This window comes from Carassius auratus, unplaced genomic scaffold (genome assembly GCF_003368295.1).
Source record: "Carassius auratus strain Wakin unplaced genomic scaffold, ASM336829v1 scaf_tig00217846, whole genome shotgun sequence".
Lineage (NCBI taxonomy): Eukaryota > Metazoa > Chordata > Actinopteri > Cypriniformes > Cyprinidae > Carassius > Carassius auratus.
Genome location: NW_020529272.1, coordinates 36,259 through 55,307, shown reverse-complemented (window position 1 = coordinate 55,307; position 19,049 = coordinate 36,259). Strand labels below are relative to the sequence as shown.

Sequence of the window (19,049 nt, the reverse complement as noted above, 5' to 3'; positions counted from 1 at the left end):
GGGAATACCAGGTGCTTTAAGCTTTAGGGTTTTCTTTCCTACTTATATAATGTACCGGCGATTAGATTGGCTGATCTTTAAATAGCTCTCTCTTTGCAGCAGTCTTCGCTTATGGCCATACCACCCTGGCTATGCCAGATCATGTCTGAGCTCGGAAGCTAAGCAGGTTTGGGCCTGGTTAGTAATTGGATGGGAGACCCCCTGGTAATACCAGTTGCTTTAAGATTTTTGTAAATTTTTCACAAATTATATAATAATCTTGAAAAAAAAAAGAGTGAATGCCCATTCTTTGAATCTTAGCAGTCATTGACCTGTGTAGTGTTTGGATGGGAGACCCCCTGTTAATACCAGGTGCTCTAATATTATTGGAAATTTATTACTAATTATATAATAATCTTAAAAAAAAAGAGCCAATGCCCGATCTCTTAATCTTAGCAGGTATTGGCCTGGTTAGTGCTTGGATGGGAGACCGCCTCGGAATACCAGGTGCTGTAAGCTTTTGGATTTTCATTCCTACTTATATAATGTATGGGCGATTTGATTGGCTGATCTTTAAATAGTCTTCTCTTTGCAGTATCCTTCGCTTGCGACCGTAACAACCTGGCTATGCCTGATCTCGTCTGCTCTCGGAAGCTAAGCAGGTTTGGTCCTGTATAATGTACCGGCGATTAGATTGGCTGATCTTTAAATAGCTCTCTCTTTGCAGCAGTCTTCGCTTATGGCCATTCCACCCTGGCTATGCCAGATCATGTCTGAGTTCGGAAACTAAGCAGGTTTCGGCCTGGTTAGTAATTGGATGGCAGACCCCCTGGTAATACCAGTTGCTTTAAGATTTTTGGAAATTTTTCACAAATTATATAATAATCTTGCAAGAAAAAAAGAAAGGAGTCAATGCCCCATATCTGAATCTTAGCAGGTATGGGCCTGGTTAGTAATTGGATGGGAGACACCCTGGTAATACCAGTTGCTTTAAGATTTTTGGAAATTTTTCACAAATTATATAATAATCTTGAAAAAAAAAAAAAAGTCAATGCCCGATCTCTGAATAATAGCAGGTTTTGCCTGGTTAGTACTTGGATGGAAGACGGCCGGGAAATACCAGTTGCTGTAATATTTTTGGCAATTTTTACTAATTACATAATAATCTTGCAACAAAAAAAAAAAAAAGAGTAAATGCCCAATCTTTGAATCTTAGGAGGTATGGACCTGTTTAGTGCTTGGATGGGAGACCGCCTCGGAATACCAGTTGCTGTAATATTTTTGGAAATTTGTACTAATTATATAATTATCTTGAAACAAAAAGAGTCAATGCCCAATCTTTGAATCTTAGCAGCTATGGACCTGTTTAGTGTTTGGATGGGAGACCGCCTCGGAAAACCAGGTGCTCTAATATTATTGGAAATTTATTACTAATTATATAATAATCTTTAAAAAAAAAAAAAAAAAAAAAAAAGAGTCAATGCCCGATCTCTTAATCTTAGCAGGTATTGGCCTGGTTAGTGCTTGGATGGGAGACCGCCTGGGAATACCAGGTGCTTTAAGCTTTAGGGTTTTCTTTCCTACTTATATTAGATTGGCTGATCTTTAAATAGCTCTCTCTTTGCAGCAGTCTTCGCTTATGGCCATACCACCCTGTCTATGCCAGATCATGTCTGAGCTCGGAAGCTAAGCAGGTTTGGGCCTGGTTAGTAATTGGATGGGAGACCCCCTGGTAATACCAGTTGCTTTAAGATTTTTGTAAATTTTTCACAAATTATATAATAATCTTGAAAAAAAAAAGAGTCAATGCCCATTCTTTGAATCTTAGCAGTCATGGACCTGTTTAGTGTCTGGATGGGAGACCGCCTCGGAATACCAGGTGCTCTAATATTATTGGAAATTTATTACTAATTATATAATAATCTTAAAAAAAAAAAAAAAAAAAAAGAGTCAATGCCCGATCTCTTAATCTTAGCAGGTATTGGCCTGGTTAGTGCTTGGATGGGAGACCGCCTGGGAATACCAGGTGCTTTAAGCTTTAGGGTTTTCTTTCCTACTTATATAATGTACCGGCGATTAGATTGACTGATCTTTAAATAGCTCTCTCTTTGCAGCAGTCTTCGCTTATGGCCATACCACCCTGGCTATGCCAGATCATGTCTGAGCTCGGAAGCTAAGCAGGTTTGGGCCTGGTTAGTAATTGGATGGGAGACCCCCTGGTAATACCAGTTGCTTTAAGATTTTTGTAAATTTTTCACAAATTATATAATAATCTTGAAAAAAAAAAGAGTGAATGCCCATTCTTTGAATCTTAGCAGTCATTGACCTGTGTAGTGTTTGGATGGGAGACCCCCTGTTAATACCAGGTGCTCTAATATTATTGGAAATTTATTACTAATTATATAATAATCTTAAAAAAAAGAGCCAATGCCCGATCTCTTAATCTTAGCAGGTATTGGCCTGGTTAGTGCTTGGATGGGAGACCGCCTCGGAATACCAGGTGCTGTAAGCTTTTGGATTTTCATTCCTACTTATATAATGTATGGGCGATTTGATTGGCTGATCTTTAAATAGTCTTCTCTTTGCAGTATCCTTCGCTTGCGACCGTAACAACCTGGCTATGCCTGATCTCGTCTGCTCTCGGAAGCTAAGCAGGTTTGGTCCTGTATAATGTACCGGCGATTAGATTGGCTGATCTTTAAATAGCTCTCTCTTTGCAGCAGTCTTCGCTTATGGCCATTCCACCCTGGCTATGCCAGATCATGTCTGAGTTCGGAAACTAAGCAGGTTTCGGCCTGGTTAGTAATTGGATGGCAGACCCCCTGGTAATACCAGTTGCTTTAAGATTTTTGGAAATTTTTCACAAATTATATAATAATCTTGCAAGAAAAAAAGAAAGGAGTCAATGCCCCATATCTGAATCTTAGCAGGTATGGGCCTGGTTAGTAATTGGATGGGAGACACCCTGGTAATACCAGTTGCTTTAAGATTTTTGGAAATTTTTCACAAATTATATAATAATCTTGAAAAAAAAAAAAAAGTCAATGCCCGATCTCTGAATAATAGCAGGTTTTGCCTGGTTAGTACTTGGATGGAAGACGGCCGGGAAATACCAGTTGCTGTAATATTTTTGGCAATTTTTACTAATTACATAATAATCTTGCAACAAAAAAAAAAAAAGAGTAAATGCCCAATCTTTGAATCTTAGGAGGTATGGACCTGTTTAGTGCTTGGATGGGAGACCGCCTCGGAATACCAGTTGCTGTAATATTTTTGGAAATTTGTACTAATTATATAATTATCTTGAAACAAAAAGAGTCAATGCCCAATCTTTGAATCTTAGCAGCTATGGACCTGTTTAGTGTTTGGATGGGAGACCGCCTCGGAAAACCAGGTGCTCTAATATTATTGGAAATTATTACTAATTATATAATAATCTTTAAAAAAAAAAAAAAAAAAAAAAAAAGAGTCAATGCCCGATCTCTTAATCTTAGCAGGTATTGGCCTGGTTAGTGCTTGGATGGGAGACCGCCTGGGAATACCAGGTGCTTTAAGCTTTAGGGTTTACTTTCCTACTTATATTAGATTGGCTGATCTTTAAATAGCTCTCTCTTTGCAGCAGTCTTCGCTTATGGCTATACCACCCTGTCTATGCCAGATCATGTCTGAGCTCGGAAGCTAAGCAGGTTTGGGCCTGGTTAGTAATTGGATGGGAGACCCCCTGGTAATACCAGTTGCTTTAAGATTTTTGTAAATTTTTCACATATTATATAATAATCTTGAAAAAAAAAAGAGTCAATGCCCATTCTTTGAATCTTAGCAGTCATGGACCTGTTTAGTGTCTGGATGGGAGACCGCCTCGGAATACCAGGTGCTCTAATATTATTGGAAATTTATTACTAATTATATAATAATCTTAAAAAAAAAAAAAAAAAAAAAAGAGTCAATGCCCGATCTCTTAATCTTAGCAGGTATTGGCCTGGTTAGTGCTTGGATGGGAGACCGCCTGGGAATACCAGGTGCTTTAAGCTTTAGGGTTTTCTTTCCTACTTATATTAGATTGGCTGATCTTTAAATAGCTCTCTCTTTGCAGCAGTCTTCGCTTATGGCTATACCACCCTGTCTATGCCAGATCATGTCTGAGCTCGGAAGCTAAGCAGGTTTGGGCCTGGTTAGTAATTGGATGGGAGACCCCCTGGTAATACCAGTTGCTTTAAGATTTTTGTAAATTTTTCACATATTATATAATAATCTTGAAAAAAAAAAGAGTCAATGCCCATTCTTTGAATCTTAGCAGTCATGGACCTGTTTAGTGTCTGGATGGGAGACCGCCTCGGAATACCAGGTGCTCTAATATTATTGGAAATTTATTACTAATTATATAATAATCTTAAAAAAAAAAAAAAAAAAAAAAAAGAGTCAATGCCCGATCTCTTAATCTTAGCAGGTATTGGCCTGGTTAGTGCTTGGATGGGAGACCGCCTGGGAATACCAGGTGCTTTAAGCTTTAGGGTTTTCTTTCCTACTTATATAATGTACCGGCGATTAGATTGGCTGATCTTTAAATAGCTCTCTCTTTGCAGCAGTCTTCGCTTATGGCCATACCACCCTGGCTATGCCAGATCATGTCTGAGCTCGGAAGCTAAGCAGGTTTGGGCCTGGTTAGTAATTGGATGGGAGACCCCCTGGTAATACCAGTTGCTCTAAGATTTTTGTAAATTTTTCACAAATTATATAATAATCTTGAAAAAAAAAAGAGTCAATGCCCATTCTTTGAATCTTAGCAGTCATGGACCTGTTTAGTGTCTGGATGGGAGACCGCCTCGGAATACCAGGTGCTCTAATATTATTGGAAATTTATTACTAATTATATAATAATCTTAAAAAAAAAAAAAAAAAAAAAGAGTCAATGCCCGATCTCTTAATCTTAGCAGGTATTGGCTGGGTTAGTGCTTGGATGGGAGACCGCCTGGGAATACCAGGTGCTTTAAGCTTTAGGGTTTTCTTTCCTACTTATATAATATACCGGCGATTAGATTGACTGATCTTTAAATAGCTCTCTCTTAGCAGCAGTCTTCGCTTATGGCCATACCACCCTGGCTATGCCAGATCATGTCTGAGCTCGGAAGCTAAGCAGGTTTGGGCCTGGTTAGTAATTGGATGGGAGACCCCCTGGTAATACCAGTTGCTTTAAGATTTTTGTAAATTTTTCACAAATTATATAATAATCTTGAAAAAAAAAAAGAGTGAATGCCCATTCTTTGAATCTTAGCAGTCATTGACCTGTGTAGTGTTTGGATGGGAGACCCCCTGTTAATACCAGGTGCTCTAATATTATTGGAAATTTATTACTAATTATATAATAATCTTAAAAAAAAAGAGCCAATGCCCGATCTCTTAATCTTAGCAGGTATTGGCCTGGTTAGTGCTTGGATGGGAGACCGCCTCGGAATACCAGGTGCTGTAAGCTTTTGGATTTTCATTCCTACTTATATAATGTATGGGCGATTTGATTGGCTGATCTTTAAATAGTCTTCTCTTTGCAGTATCCTTCGCTTGCGACCGTAACAACCTGGCTATGCCTGATCTCGTCTGCTCTCGGAAGCTAAGCAGGTTTGGTCCTGTATAATGTACCGGCGATTAGATTGGCTGATCTTTAAATAGCTCTCTCTTTGCAGCAGTCTTCGCTTATGGCCATTCCACCCTGGCTATGCCAGATCATGTCTGAGTTCGGAAACTAAGCAGGTTTCGGCCTGGTTAGTAATTGGATGGCAGACCCCCTGGTAATACCAGTTGCTTTAAGATTTTTGGAAATTTTTCACAAATTATATAATAATCTTGCAAGAAAAAAAGAAAGGAGTCAATGCCCCATATCTGAATCTTAGCAGGTATGGGCCTGGTTAGTAATTGGATGGGAGACACCCTGGTAATACCAGTTGCTTTAAGATTTTTGGAAATTTTTCACAAATTATATAATAATCTTGAAAAAAAAAAAAAAGTCAATGCCCGATCTCTGAATAATAGCAGGTTTTGCCTGGTTAGTACTTGGATGGAAGACGGCCGGGAAATACCAGTTGCTGTAATATTTTTGGCAATTTTTACTAATTACATAATAATCTTGCAACAAAAAAAAAAAAAGAGTAAATGCCCAATCTTTGAATCTTAGGAGGTATGGACCTGTTTAGTGCTTGGATGGGAGACCGCCTCGGAATACCAGTTGCTGTAATATTTTTGGAAATTTGTACTAATTATATAATTATCTTGAAACAAAAAGAGTCAATGCCCAATCTTTGAATCTTAGCAGCTATGGACCTGTTTAGTGTTTGGATGGGAGACCGCCTCGGAAAACCAGGTGCTCTAATATTATTGGAAATGTATTACTAATTATATAATAATCTTTAAAAAAAAAAAAAAAAAAAAAAAAAGAGTCAATGCCCGATCTCTTAATCTTAGCAGGTATTGGCCTGGTTAGTGCTTGGATGGGAGACCGCCTGGGAATACCAGGTGCTTTAAGCTTTAGGGTTTACTTTCCTACTTATATTAGATTGGCTGATCTTTAAATAGCTCTCTCTTTGCAGCAGTCTTCGCTTATGGCTATACCACCCTGTCTATGCCAGATCATGTCTGAGCTCGGAAGCTAAGCAGGTTTGGGCCTGGTTAGTAATTGGATGGGAGACCCCCTGGTAATACCAGTTGCTTTAAGATTTTTGTAAATTTTTCACATATTATATAATAATCTTGAAAAAAAAAAGAGTCAATGCCCATTCTTTGAATCTTAGCAGTCATGGACCTGTTTAGTGTCTGGATGGGAGACCGCCTCGGAATACCAGGTGCTCTAATATTATTGGAAATTTATTACTAATTATATAATAATCTTAAAAAAAAAAAAAAAAAAAAAAGAGTCAATGCCCGATCTCTTAATCTTAGCAGGTATTGGCCTGGTTAGTGCTTGGATGGGAGACCGCCTGGGAATACCAGGTGCTTTAAGCTTTAGGGTTTTCTTTCCTACTTATATTAGATTGGCTGATCTTTAAATAGCTCTCTCTTTGCAGCAGTCTTCGCTTATGGCTATACCACCCTGTCTATGCCAGATCATGTCTGAGCTCGGAAGCTAAGCAGGTTTGGGCCTGGTTAGTAATTGGATGGGAGACCCCCTGGTAATACCAGTTGCTTTAAGATTTTTGTAAATTTTTCACATATTATATAATAATCTTGAAAAAAAAAAGAGTCAATGCCCATTCTTTGAATCTTAGCAGTCATGGACCTGTTTAGTGTCTGGATGGGAGACCGCCTCGGAATACCAGGTGCTCTAATATTATTGGAAATTTATTACTAATTATATAATAATCTTAAAAAAAAAAAAAAAAAAAAAAGAGTCAATGCCCGATCTCTTAATCTTAGCAGGTATTGGCCTGGTTAGTGCTTGGATGGGAGACCGCCTGGGAATACCAGGTGCTTTAAGCTTTAGGGTTTTCTTTCCTACTTATATATTACGGGATTGGCTGATCTTTAAATAGCTCTCTCTTTGCAGCAGTCTTCGCTTATGGCCATACCACCCTGTCTATGCCAGATCATGTCTGAGCTCGGAAGCTAAGCAGGTTTGGGCCTGGTTAGTAATTGGATGGGAGACCCCCTGGTAATACCAGTTGCTTTAAGATTTTTGTAAATTTTTCACATATTATATAATAATCTTGAAAAAAAAAAGAGTCAATGCCCATTCTTTGAATCTTAGCAGTCATGGACCTGTTTAGTGTCTGGATGGGAGACCGCCTCGGAATACCAGGTGCTCTAATATTATTGGAAATTTATTACTAATTATATAATAATCTAAAAAAAAAAAAAAAAAAAAAAAGAGTCAATGCCCGATCTCTTAATCTTAGCAGGTATTGGCCTGGTTAGTGCTTGGATGGGAGACCGCCTGGGAATACCAGGTGCTTTAAGCTTTAGGGTTTTCTTTCCTACTTATATAATGTACCGGCGATTAGATTGGCTGATCTTTAAATAGCTCTCTCTTTGCAGCAGTCTTCGCTTATGGCCATACCACCCTGGCTATGCCAGATCATGTCTGAGCTCGGAAGCTAAGCAGGTTTGGGCCTGGTTAGTAATTGGATGGGAGACCCCCTGGTAATACCAGTTGCTCTAAGATTTTTGTAAATTTTTCACAAATTATATAATAATCTTGAAAAAAAAAAGAGTCAATGCCCATTCTTTGAATCTTAGCAGTCATGGACCTGTTTAGTGTCTGGATGGGAGACCGCCTCAGAATACCAGGTGCTCTAATATTATTGGAAATTTATTACTAATTATATAATAATCTTAAAAAAAAAAAAAAAAAAAAAAGAGTCAATGCCCGATCTCTTAATCTTAGCAGGTATTGGCTGGGTTAGTGCTTGGATGGGAGACCGCCTGGGAATACCAGGTGCTTTAAGCTTTAGGGTTTTCTTTCCTACTTATATAATATACCGGCGATTAGATTGACTGATCTTTAAATAGCTCTCTCTTAGCAGCAGTCTTCGCTTATGGCCATACCACCCTGGCTATGCCAGATCATGTCTGAGCTCGGAAGCTAAGCAGGTTTGGGCCTGGTTAGTAATTGGATGGGAGACCCCCTGGTAATACCAGTTGCTTTAAGATTTTTGTAAATTTTTCACAAATTATATAATAATCTTGAAAAAAAAAAAGAGTGAATGCCCATTCTTTGAATCTTAGCAGTCATTGACCTGTGTAGTGTTTGGATGGGAGACCCCCTGTTAATACCAGGTGCTCTAATATTATTGGAAATTTATTACTAATTATATAATAATCTTAAAAAAAAAGAGCCAATGCCCGATCTCTTAATCTTAGCAGGTATTGGCCTGGTTAGTGCTTGGATGGGAGACCGCCTCGGAATACCAGGTGCTGTAAGCTTTTGGATTTTCATTCCTACTTATATAATGTATGGGCGATTTGATTGGCTGATCTTTAAATAGTCTTCTCTTTGCAGTATCCTTCGCTTGCGACCGTAACAACCTGGCTATGCCTGATCTCGTCTGCTCTCGGAAGCTAAGCAGGTTTGGTCCTGTATAATGTACCGGCGATTAGATTGGCTGATCTTTAAAAAGCTCTCTCTTTGCAGCAGTCTTCGCTTATGGCCATTCCACCCTGGCTATGCCAGATCATGTCTGAGTTCGGAAACTAAGCAGGTTTCGGCCTGGTTAGTAATTGGATGGCAGACCCCCTGGTAATACCAGTTGCTTTAAGATTTTTGGAAATTTTTCACAAATTATATAATAATCTTGCAAGAAAAAAAGAAAGGAGTCAATGCCCCATATCTGAATCTTAGCAGGTATGGGCCTGGTTAGTAATTGGATGGGAGACACCCTGGTAATACCAGTTGCTTTAAGATTTTTGGAAATTTTTCACAAATTATATAATAATCTTGAAAAAAAAAAAAAAGTCAATGCCCGATCTCTGAATAATAGCAGGTTTTGCCTGGTTAGTACTTGGATGGAAGACGGCCGGGAAATACCAGTTGCTGTAATATTTTTGGCAATTTTTACTAATTACATAATAATCTTGCAACAAAAAAAAAAAAGAGTAAATGCCCAATCTTTGAATCTTAGGAGGTATGGACCTGTTTAGTGCTTGGATGGGAGACCGCCTCGGAATACCAGTTGCTGTAATATTTTTGGAAATTTGTACTAATTATATAATTATCTTGAAACAAAAAGAGTCAATGCCCAATCTTTGAATCTTAGCAGCTATGGACCTGTTTAGTGTTTGGATGGGAGACCGCCTCGGAAAACCAGGTGCTCTAATATTATTGGAAATGTATTACTAATTATATAATAATCTTTAAAAAAAAAAAAAAAAAAAAAAGAGTCAATGCCCGATCTCTTAATCTTAGCAGGTATTGGCCTGGTTAGTGCTTGGATGGGAGACCCCCTGGTAATACCAGTTGCTTTAAGATTTTTTGTAAATTTTTCACATGTTATATAATAATCTTGAAAAAAAAAGAGTCAATGCCCATTCTTTGAATCTTAGCAGTCATGGACCTGTTTAGTGTCTGGATGGGAGACCGCCTCGGAATACCAGGTGCTCTAATATTATTGGAAATTTATTACTAATTATATAATAATCTTAAAAAAAAAAAAAAAAAAAAAAAAGAGTCAATGCCCGATCTCTTAATCTTAGCAGGTATTGGCCTGGTTAGTGCTTGGATGGGAGACCGCCTGGGAATACCAGGTGCTTTAAGCTTTAGGGTTTACTTTCCTACTTATATTAGATTGGCTGATCTTTAAATAGCTCTCTCTTTGCAGCAGTCTTCGCTTATGGCTATACCACCCTGTCTATGCCAGATCATGTCTGAGCTCGGAAGCTAAGCAGGTTTGGGCCTGGTTAGTAATTGGATGGGAGACCCCCTGGTAATACCAGTTGCTTTAAGATTTTTGTAAATTTTTCACATATTATATAATAATCTTGAAAAAAAAAAGAGTCAATGCCCATTCTTTGAATCTTAGCAGTCATGGACCTGTTTAGTGTCTGGATGGGAGACCGCCTCGGAATACCAGGTGCTCTAATATTATTGGAAATTTATTACTAATTATATAATAATCTTAAAAAAAAAAAAAAAAAAAAAAAAGTCAATGCCCGATCTCTGAATAATAGCAGGTTTTGCCTGGTTAGTACTTGGATGGAAGACGGCCGGGAATACCAGTTGCTGTAATATTTTTGGCAATTTTTACTAATTACATAATAATCTTGCAACAAAAAAAAAAAAAGAGTAAATGCCCAATCTTTGAATCTTAGGAGGTATGGACCTGTTTAGTGCTTGGATGGGAGACCGCCTCGGAATACCAGTTGCTGTAATATTTTGGAAATTTGTACTAATTATATAATTATCTTGAAACAAAAAGAGTCAATGCCCAATCTTTGAATCTTAGCAGCTATGGACCTGTTTAGTGTTTGGATGGGAGACCGCCTCGGAAGACCAGGTGCTCTAATATTATTGGAAATGTATTACTAATTATATAATAATCTTTAAAAAAAAAAAAAAAAAAAAAAGAGTCAATGCCCGATCTCTTAATCTTAGCAGGTATTGGCCTGGTTAGTGCTTGGATGGGAGACCGCCTGGGAATACCAGGTGCTTTAAGCTTTAGGGTTTACTTTCCTACTTATATTAGATTGGCTGATCTTTAAATAGCTCTCTCTTTGCAGCAGTCTTCGCTTATGGCTATACCACCCTGTCTATGCCAGATCATGTCTGAGCTCGGAAGCTAAGCAGGTTTGGGCCTGGTTAGTAATTGGATGGGAGACCCCCTGGTAATACCAGTTGCTTTAAGATTTTTGTAAATTTTTCACATATTATATAATAATCTTGAAAAAAAAAAGAGTCAATGCCCATTCTTTGAATCTTAGCAGTCATGGACCTGTTTAGTGTCTGGATGGGAGACCGCCTCGGAATACCAGGTGCTCTAATATTATTGGAAATTTATTACTAATTATATAATAATCTTAAAAAAAAAAAAAAAAAAAAAAGAGTCAATGCCCGATCTCTTAATCTTAGCAGGTATTGGCCTGGTTAGTGCTTGGATGGGAGACCGCCTGGGAATACCAGGTGCTTTAAGCTTTAGGGTTTTCTTTCCTACTTATATTAGATTGGCTGATCTTTAAATAGCTCTCTCTTTGCAGCAGTCTTCGCTTATGGCTATACCACCCTGTCTATGCCAGATCATGTCTGAGCTCGGAAGCTAAGCAGGTTTGGGCCTGGTTAGTAATTGGATGGGAGACCCCCTGGTAATACCAGTTGCTTTAAGATTTTTGTAAATTTTTCACATATTATATAATAATCTTGAAAAAAAAAAGAGTCAATGCCCATTCTTTGAATCTTAGCAGTCATGGACCTGTTTAGTGTCTGGATGGGAGACCGCCTCGGAATACCAGGTGCTCTAATATTATTGGAAATTTATTACTAATTATATAATAATCTTAAAAAAAAAAAAAAAAAAAAAAAGAGTCAATGCCCGATCTCTTAATCTTAGCAGGTATTGGCCTGGTTAGTGCTTGGATGGGAGACCGCCTGGGAATACCAGGTGCTTTAAGCTTTAGGGTTTTCTTTCCTACTTATATAATGTACCGGCGATTAGATTGGCTGATCTTTAAATAGCTCTCTCTTTGCAGCAGTCTTCGCTTATGGCCATACCACCCTGGCTATGCCAGATCATGTCTGAGCTCGGAAGCTAAGCAGGTTTGGGCCTGGTTAGTAATTGGATGGGAGACCCCCTGGTAATACCAGTTGCTCTAAGATTTTTGTAAATTTTTCACAAATTATATAATAATCTTGAAAAAAAAAAGAGTCAATGCCCATTCTTTGAATCTTAGCAGTCATGGACCTGTTTAGTGTCTGGATGGGAGACCGCCTCGGAATACCAGGTGCTCTAATATTATTGGAAATTTATTACTAATTATATAATAATCTTAAAAAAAAAAAAAAAAAAAAAAGAGTCAATGCCCGATCTCTTAATCTTAGCAGGTATTGGCTGGGTTAGTGCTTGGATGGGAGACCGCCTGGGAATACCAGGTGCTTTAAGCTTTAGGGTTTTCTTTCCTACTTATATAATATACCGGCGATTAGATTGACTGATCTTTAAATAGCTCTCTCTTAGCAGCAGTCTTCGCTTATGGCCATACCACCCTGGCTATGCCAGATCATGTCTGAGCTCGGAAGCTAAGCAGGTTTGGGCCTGGTTAGTAATTGGATGGGAGACCCCCTGGTAATACCAGTTGCTTTAAGATTTTTGTAAATTTTTCACAAATTATATAATAATCTTGAAAAAAAAAAAGAGTGAATGCCCATTCTTTGAATCTTAGCAGTCATTGACCTGTGTAGTGTTTGGATGGGAGACCCCCTGTTAATACCAGGTGCTCTAATATTATTGGAAATTTATTACTAATTATATAATAATCTTAAAAAAAAAGAGCCAATGCCCGATCTCTTAATCTTAGCAGGTATTGGCCTGGTTAGTGCTTGGATGGGAGACCGCCTCGGAATACCAGGTGCTGTAAGCTTTTGGATTTTCATTCCTACTTATATAATGTATGGGCGATTTGATTGGCTGATCTTTAAATAGTCTTCTCTTTGCAGTATCCTTCGCTTGCGACCGTAACAACCTGGCTATGCCTGATCTCGTCTGCTCTCGGAAGCTAAGCAGGTTTGGTCCTGTATAATGTACCGGCGATTAGATTGGCTGATCTTTAAATAGCTCTCTCTTTGCAGCAGTCTTCGCTTATGGCCATTCCACCCTGGCTATGCCAGATCATGTCTGAGTTCGGAAACTAAGCAGGTTTCGGCCTGGTTAGTAATTGGATGGCAGACCCCCTGGTAATACCAGTTGCTTTAAGATTTTTGGAAATTTTTCACAAATTATATAATAATCTTGCAAGAAAAAAAGAAAGGAGTCAATGCCCCATATCTGAATCTTAGCAGGTATGGGCCTGGTTAGTAATTGGATGGGAGACACCCTGGTAATACCAGTTGCTTTAAGATTTTTGGAAATTTTTCACAAATTATATAATAATCTTGAAAAAAAAAAAAAAGTCAATGCCCGATCTCTGAATAATAGCAGGTTTTGCCTGGTTAGTACTTGGATGGAAGACGGCCGGGAAATACCAGTTGCTGTAATATTTTTGGCAATTTTTACTAATTACATAATAATCTTGCAACAAAAAAAAAAAAAGAGTAAATGCCCAATCTTTGAATCTTAGGAGGTATGGACCTGTTTAGTGCTTGGATGGGAGACCGCCTCGGAATACCAGTTGCTGTAATATTTTTGGAAATTTGTACTAATTATATAATTATCTTGAAACAAAAAGAGTCAATGCCCAATCTTTGAATCTTAGCAGCTATGGACCTGTTTAGTGTTTGGATGGGAGACCGCCTCGGAAAACCAGGTGCTCTAATATTATTGGAAATGTATTACTAATTATATAATAATCTTTAAAAAAAAAAAAAAAAAAAAAAAGAGTCAATGCCCGATCTCTTAATCTTAGCAGGTATTGGCCTGGTTAGTGCTTGGATGGGAGACCGCCTGGGAATACCAGGTGCTTTAAGCTTTAGGGTTTACTTTCCTACTTATATTAGATTGGCTGATCTTTAAATAGCTCTCTCTTTGCAGCAGTCTTCGCTTATGGCTATACCACCCTGTCTATGCCAGATCATGTCTGAGCTCGGAAGCTAAGCAGGTTTGGGCCTGGTTAGTAATTGGATGGGAGACCCCCTGGTAATACCAGTTGCTTTAAGATTTTTGTAAATTTTTCACATGTTATATAATAATCTTGAAAAAAAAAAGAGTCAATGCCCATTCTTTGAATCTTAGCAGTCATGGACCTGTTTAGTGTCTGGATGGGAGACCGCCTCGGAATACCAGGTGCTCTAATATTATTGGAAATTTATTACTAATTATATAATAATCTTAAAAAAAAAAAAAAAAAAAAAAGAGTCAATGCCCGATCTCTTAATCTTAGCAGGTATTGGCCTGGTTAGTGCTTGGATGGGAGACCGCCTGGGAATACCAGGTGCTTTAAGCTTTAGGGTTTTCTTTCCTACTTATATTTAGATTGGCTGATCTTTAAATAGCTCTCTCTTTGCAGCAGTCTTCGCTTATGGCTATACCACCCTGTCTATGCCAGATCATGTCTGAGCTCGGAAGCTAAGCAGGTTTGGGCCTGGTTAGTAATTGGATGGGAGACCCCCTGGTAATACCAGTTGCTTTAAGATTTTTGTAAATTTTTCACATATTATATAATAATCTTGAAAAAAAAAAGAGTCAATGCCCATTCTTTGAATCTTAGCAGTCATGGACCTGTTTAGTGTCTGGATGGGAGACCGCCTCGGAATACCAGGTGCTCTAATATTATTGGAAATTTATTACTAATTATATAATAATCTTAAAAAAAAAAAAAAAAAAAAAAAGAGTCAATGCCCGATCTCTTAATCTTAGCAGGTATTGGCCTGGTTAGTGCTTGGATGGGAGACCGCCTGGGAATACCAGGTGCTTTAAGCTTTAGGGTTTTCTTTCCTACTTATATAATGTACCGGCGATTAGATTGGCTGATCTTTAAATAGCTCTCTCTTTGCAGCAGTCTTCGCTTATGGCCATACCACCCTGGCTATGCCAGATCATGTCTGAGCTCGGAAGCTAAGCAGGTTTGGGCCTGGTTAGTAATTGGATGGGAGACCCCCTGGTAATACCAGTTGCTCTAAGATTTTTGTAAATTTTTCACAAATTATATAATAATCTTGAAAAAAAAAAGAGTCAATGCCCATTCTTTGAATCTTAGCAGTCATGGACCTGTTTAGTGTCTGGATGGGAGACCGCCTCGGAATACCAGGTGCTCTAATATTATTGGAAATTTATTACTAATTATATAATAATCTTAAAAAAAAAAAAAAAAAAAAAAGAGTCAATGCCCGATCTCTTAATCTTAGCAGGTATTGGCTGGGTTAGTGCTTGGATGGGAGACCGCCTGGGAATACCAGGTGCTTTAAGCTTTAGGGTTTTCTTTCCTACTTATATAATATACCGGCGATTAGATTGACTGATCTTTAAATAGCTCTCTCTTAGCAGCAGTCTTCGCTTATGGCCATACCACCCTGGCTATGCCAGATCATGTCTGAGCTCGGAAGCTAAGCAGGTTTGGGCCTGGTTAGTAATTGGATGGGAGACCCCCTGGTAATACCAGTTGCTTTAAGATTTTTGTAAATTTTTCACAAATTATATAATAATCTTGAAAAAAAAAAAGAGTGAATGCCCATTCTTTGAATCTTAGCAGTCATTGACCTGTGTAGTGTTTGGATGGGAGACCCCCTGTTAATACCAGGTGCTCTAATATTATTGGAAATTTATTACTAATTATATAATAATCTTAAAAAAAAAGAGCCAATGCCCGATCTCTTAATCTTAGCAGGTATTGGCCTGGTTAGTGCTTGGATGGGAGACCGCCTCGGAATACCAGGTGCTGTAAGCTTTTGGATTTTCATTCCTACTTATATAATGTATGGGCGATTTGATTGGCTGATCTTTAAATAGTCTTCTCTTTGCAGTATCCTTCGCTTGCGACCGTAACAACCTGGCTATGCCTGATCTCGTCTGCTCTCGGAAGCTAAGCAGGTTTGGTCCTGTATAATGTACCGGCGATTAGATTGGCTGATCTTTAAATAGCTCTCTCTTTGCAGCAGTCTTCGCTTATGGCCATTCCACCCTGGCTATGCCAGATCATGTCTGAGTTCGGAAACTAAGCAGGTTTCGGCCTGGTTAGTAATTGGATGGCAGACCCCCTGGTAATACCAGTTGCTTTAAGATTTTTGGAAATTTTTCACAAATTATATAATAATCTTGCAAGAAAAAAAGAAAGGAGTCAATGCCCCATATCTGAATCTTAGCAGGTATGGGCCTGGTTAGTAATTGGATGGGAGACACCCTGGTAATACCAGTTGCTTTAAGATTTTTGGAAATTTTTCACAAATTATATAATAATCTTGAAAAAAAAAAAAAAGTCAATGCCCGATCTCTGAATAATAGCAGGTTTTGCCTGGTTAGTACTTGGATGGAAGACGGCCGGGAAATACCAGTTGCTGTAATATTTTTGGCAATTTTTACTAATTACATAATAATCTTGCAACAAAAAAAAAAAAAGAGTAAATGCCCAATCTTTGAATCTTAGGAGGTATGGACCTGTTTAGTGCTTGGATGGGAGACCGCCTCGGAATACCAGTTGCTGTAATATTTTTGGAAATTTGTACTAATTATATAATTATCTTGAAACAAAAAGAGTCAATGCCCAATCTTTGAATCTTAGCAGCTATGGACCTGTTTAGTGTTTGGATGGGAGACCGCCTCGGAAAACCAGGTGCTCTAATATTATTGGAAATGTATTACTAATTATATAATAATCTTTAAAAAAAAAAAAAAAAAAAAAAAGAGTCAATGCCCGATCTCTTAATCTTAGCAGGTATTGGCCTGGTTAGTGCTTGGATGGGAGACCCCCTGGTAATACCAGTTGCTTTAAGATTTTTGTAAATTTTTCACATGTTATATAATAATCTTGAAAAAAAAAAGAGTCAATGCCCATTCTTTGAATCTTAGCAGTCATGGACCTGTTTAGTGTCTGGATGGGAGACCGCCTCGGAATACCAGGTGCTCTAATATTATTGGAAATTTATTACTAATTATATAATAATCTTAAAAAAAAAAAAAAAAAAAAAAGAGTCAATGCCCGATCTCTTAATCTTAGCAGGTATTGGCCTGGTTAGTGCTTGGATGGGAGACCGCCTGGGAATACCAGGTGCTTTAAGCTTTAGGGTTTACTTTCCTACTTATATTAGATTGGCTGATCTTTAAATAGCTCTCTCTTTGCAGCAGTCTTCGCTTATGGCTATACCACCCTGTCTATGCCAGATCATGTCTGAGCTCGGAAGCTAAGCAGGTTTGGGCCTGGTTAGTAATTGGATGGGAGACCCCCTGGTAATACCAGTTGCTTTAAGATTTTTGTAAATTTTTCACATATTATATAATAATCTTGAAAAAAAAAAGAGTCAATGCCCATTCTTTGAATCTTAGCAGTCATGGACCTGTTTAGTGTCTGGATGGGAGACCGCCTCGGAATACCAGGTGCTCTAATATTATTGGAAATTTATTACTAATTATATAATAATCTTAAAAAAAAAAAAAAAAAAAAAAGAGTCAATGCCCGATCTCTTAATCTTAGCAGGTATTGGCCTGGTTAGTGCTTGGATGGGAGACCGCCTGGGAATACCAGGTGCTTTAAGCTTTAGGGTTTTCTTTCCTACTTATATTAGATTGGCTGATCTTTAAATAGCTCTCTCTTTGCAGCAGTCTTCGCTTATGGCTATACCACCCTGTCTATGCCAGATCATGTCTGAGCTCGGAAGCTAAGCAGGTTTGGGCCTGGTTAGTAATTGGATGGGAGACCCCCTGGTAATACCAGTTGCTTTAAGATTTTTGTAAATTTTTCACATATTATATAATAATCTTGAAAAAAAAAAAGAGTCAATGCCCATTCTTTGAATCTTAGCAGTCATGGACCTGTTTAGTGTCTGGATGGGAGACCGCCTCGGAATACCAGGTGCTCTAATATTATTGGAAATTTATTACTAATTATATAATAATCTTAAAAAAAAAAAAAAAAAAAAAAAGAGTCAATGCCCGATCTCTTAATCTTAGCAGGTATTGGCCTGGTTAGTGCTTGGATGGGAGACCGCCTGGGAATACCAGGTGCTTTAAGCTTTAGGGTTTTCTTTCCTACTTATATAATGTACCGGCGATTAGATTGGCTGATCTTTAAATAGCTCTCTCTTTGCAGCAGTCTTCGCTTATGGCCATACCACCCTGGCTATGCCAGATCATGTCTGAGCTCGGAAGCTAAGCAGGTTTGGGCCTGGTTAGTAATTGGATGGGAGACCCCCTGGTAATACCAGTTGCTCTAAGATTTTTGTAAATTTTTCACAAATTATATAATAATCTTGAAAAAAAAAAGAGTCAATGCCCATTCTTTGAATCTTAGCAGTCATGGACCTGTTTAGTGTCTGGATGGGAGACCGCCTCGGAATACCAGGTGCTCTAATATTATTGGAAATTTATTACTAATTATATAATAATCTTAAAAAAAAAAAAAAAAAAAAAAAGAGTCAATGCCCGATCTCTTAATCTTAGCAGGTATTGGCCTGGTTAGTGCTTGGATGGGAGACCGCCTGGGAATACCAGGTGCTTTAAGCTTTAGGGTTTTCTTTCCTACTTATATAATATACCGGCGATTAGATTGACTGATCTTTAAATAGCTCTCTCTTAGCAGCAGTCTTCGCTTATGGCCATACCACCCTGGCTATGCCAGATCATGTCTGAGCTCGGAAGCTAAGCAGGTTTGGGCCTGGTTAGTAATTGGATGGGAGACCCCCTGGTAATACCAGTTGCTTTAAGATTTTTGTAAATTTTTCACAAATTATATAATAATCTTGAAAAAAAAAAAGAGTGAATGCCCATTCTTTGAATCTTAGCAGTCATTGACCTGTGTAG

General features: G+C 38.2%; 25 pseudogenes; all 25 read left to right on the top strand.

Moving 5' to 3' along the window:
• The first annotated feature begins 107 nt into the window (after positions 1–107).
• LOC113103639 (uncharacterized) lies at positions 108–226 on the top strand (annotated as a pseudogene).
• A 1,388-nt stretch (positions 227–1,614) lies between these two features.
• LOC113103678 (uncharacterized) lies at positions 1,615–1,733 on the top strand (annotated as a pseudogene).
• Positions 1,734–2,101: 368 nt separating this feature from the next.
• Positions 2,102–2,220, top strand: LOC113103638 (uncharacterized; annotated as a pseudogene).
• A 1,386-nt stretch (positions 2,221–3,606) lies between these two features.
• Positions 3,607–3,725, top strand: LOC113103630 (uncharacterized; annotated as a pseudogene).
• A 355-nt stretch (positions 3,726–4,080) lies between these two features.
• On the top strand, positions 4,081–4,199 carry LOC113103629 (uncharacterized; annotated as a pseudogene).
• A 371-nt stretch (positions 4,200–4,570) lies between these two features.
• LOC113103669 (uncharacterized) lies at positions 4,571–4,689 on the top strand (annotated as a pseudogene).
• A 368-nt stretch (positions 4,690–5,057) lies between these two features.
• Positions 5,058–5,176, top strand: LOC113103636 (uncharacterized; annotated as a pseudogene).
• Positions 5,177–6,565: 1,389 nt separating this feature from the next.
• On the top strand, positions 6,566–6,684 carry LOC113103628 (uncharacterized; annotated as a pseudogene).
• A 355-nt stretch (positions 6,685–7,039) lies between these two features.
• LOC113103627 (uncharacterized) lies at positions 7,040–7,158 on the top strand (annotated as a pseudogene).
• Positions 7,159–7,518: 360 nt separating this feature from the next.
• Positions 7,519–7,637, top strand: LOC113103676 (uncharacterized; annotated as a pseudogene).
• A 369-nt stretch (positions 7,638–8,006) lies between these two features.
• On the top strand, positions 8,007–8,125 carry LOC113103668 (uncharacterized; annotated as a pseudogene).
• Positions 8,126–8,494: 369 nt separating this feature from the next.
• LOC113103625 (uncharacterized) lies at positions 8,495–8,613 on the top strand (annotated as a pseudogene).
• A 1,672-nt stretch (positions 8,614–10,285) lies between these two features.
• Positions 10,286–10,404, top strand: LOC113103626 (uncharacterized; annotated as a pseudogene).
• A 779-nt stretch (positions 10,405–11,183) lies between these two features.
• Positions 11,184–11,302, top strand: LOC113103624 (uncharacterized; annotated as a pseudogene).
• Positions 11,303–11,657: 355 nt separating this feature from the next.
• LOC113103623 (uncharacterized) lies at positions 11,658–11,776 on the top strand (annotated as a pseudogene).
• A 370-nt stretch (positions 11,777–12,146) lies between these two features.
• Positions 12,147–12,265, top strand: LOC113103667 (uncharacterized; annotated as a pseudogene).
• A 369-nt stretch (positions 12,266–12,634) lies between these two features.
• On the top strand, positions 12,635–12,753 carry LOC113103614 (uncharacterized; annotated as a pseudogene).
• Positions 12,754–14,140: 1,387 nt separating this feature from the next.
• LOC113103622 (uncharacterized) lies at positions 14,141–14,259 on the top strand (annotated as a pseudogene).
• A 356-nt stretch (positions 14,260–14,615) lies between these two features.
• On the top strand, positions 14,616–14,734 carry LOC113103621 (uncharacterized; annotated as a pseudogene).
• A 370-nt stretch (positions 14,735–15,104) lies between these two features.
• LOC113103665 (uncharacterized) lies at positions 15,105–15,223 on the top strand (annotated as a pseudogene).
• A 369-nt stretch (positions 15,224–15,592) lies between these two features.
• Positions 15,593–15,711, top strand: LOC113103601 (uncharacterized; annotated as a pseudogene).
• Positions 15,712–17,383: 1,672 nt separating this feature from the next.
• On the top strand, positions 17,384–17,502 carry LOC113103620 (uncharacterized; annotated as a pseudogene).
• A 355-nt stretch (positions 17,503–17,857) lies between these two features.
• LOC113103619 (uncharacterized) lies at positions 17,858–17,976 on the top strand (annotated as a pseudogene).
• Positions 17,977–18,347: 371 nt separating this feature from the next.
• On the top strand, positions 18,348–18,466 carry LOC113103664 (uncharacterized; annotated as a pseudogene).
• Positions 18,467–18,836: 370 nt separating this feature from the next.
• Positions 18,837–18,955, top strand: LOC113103589 (uncharacterized; annotated as a pseudogene).
• The last annotated feature ends 94 nt before the right edge of the window (positions 18,956–19,049 follow it).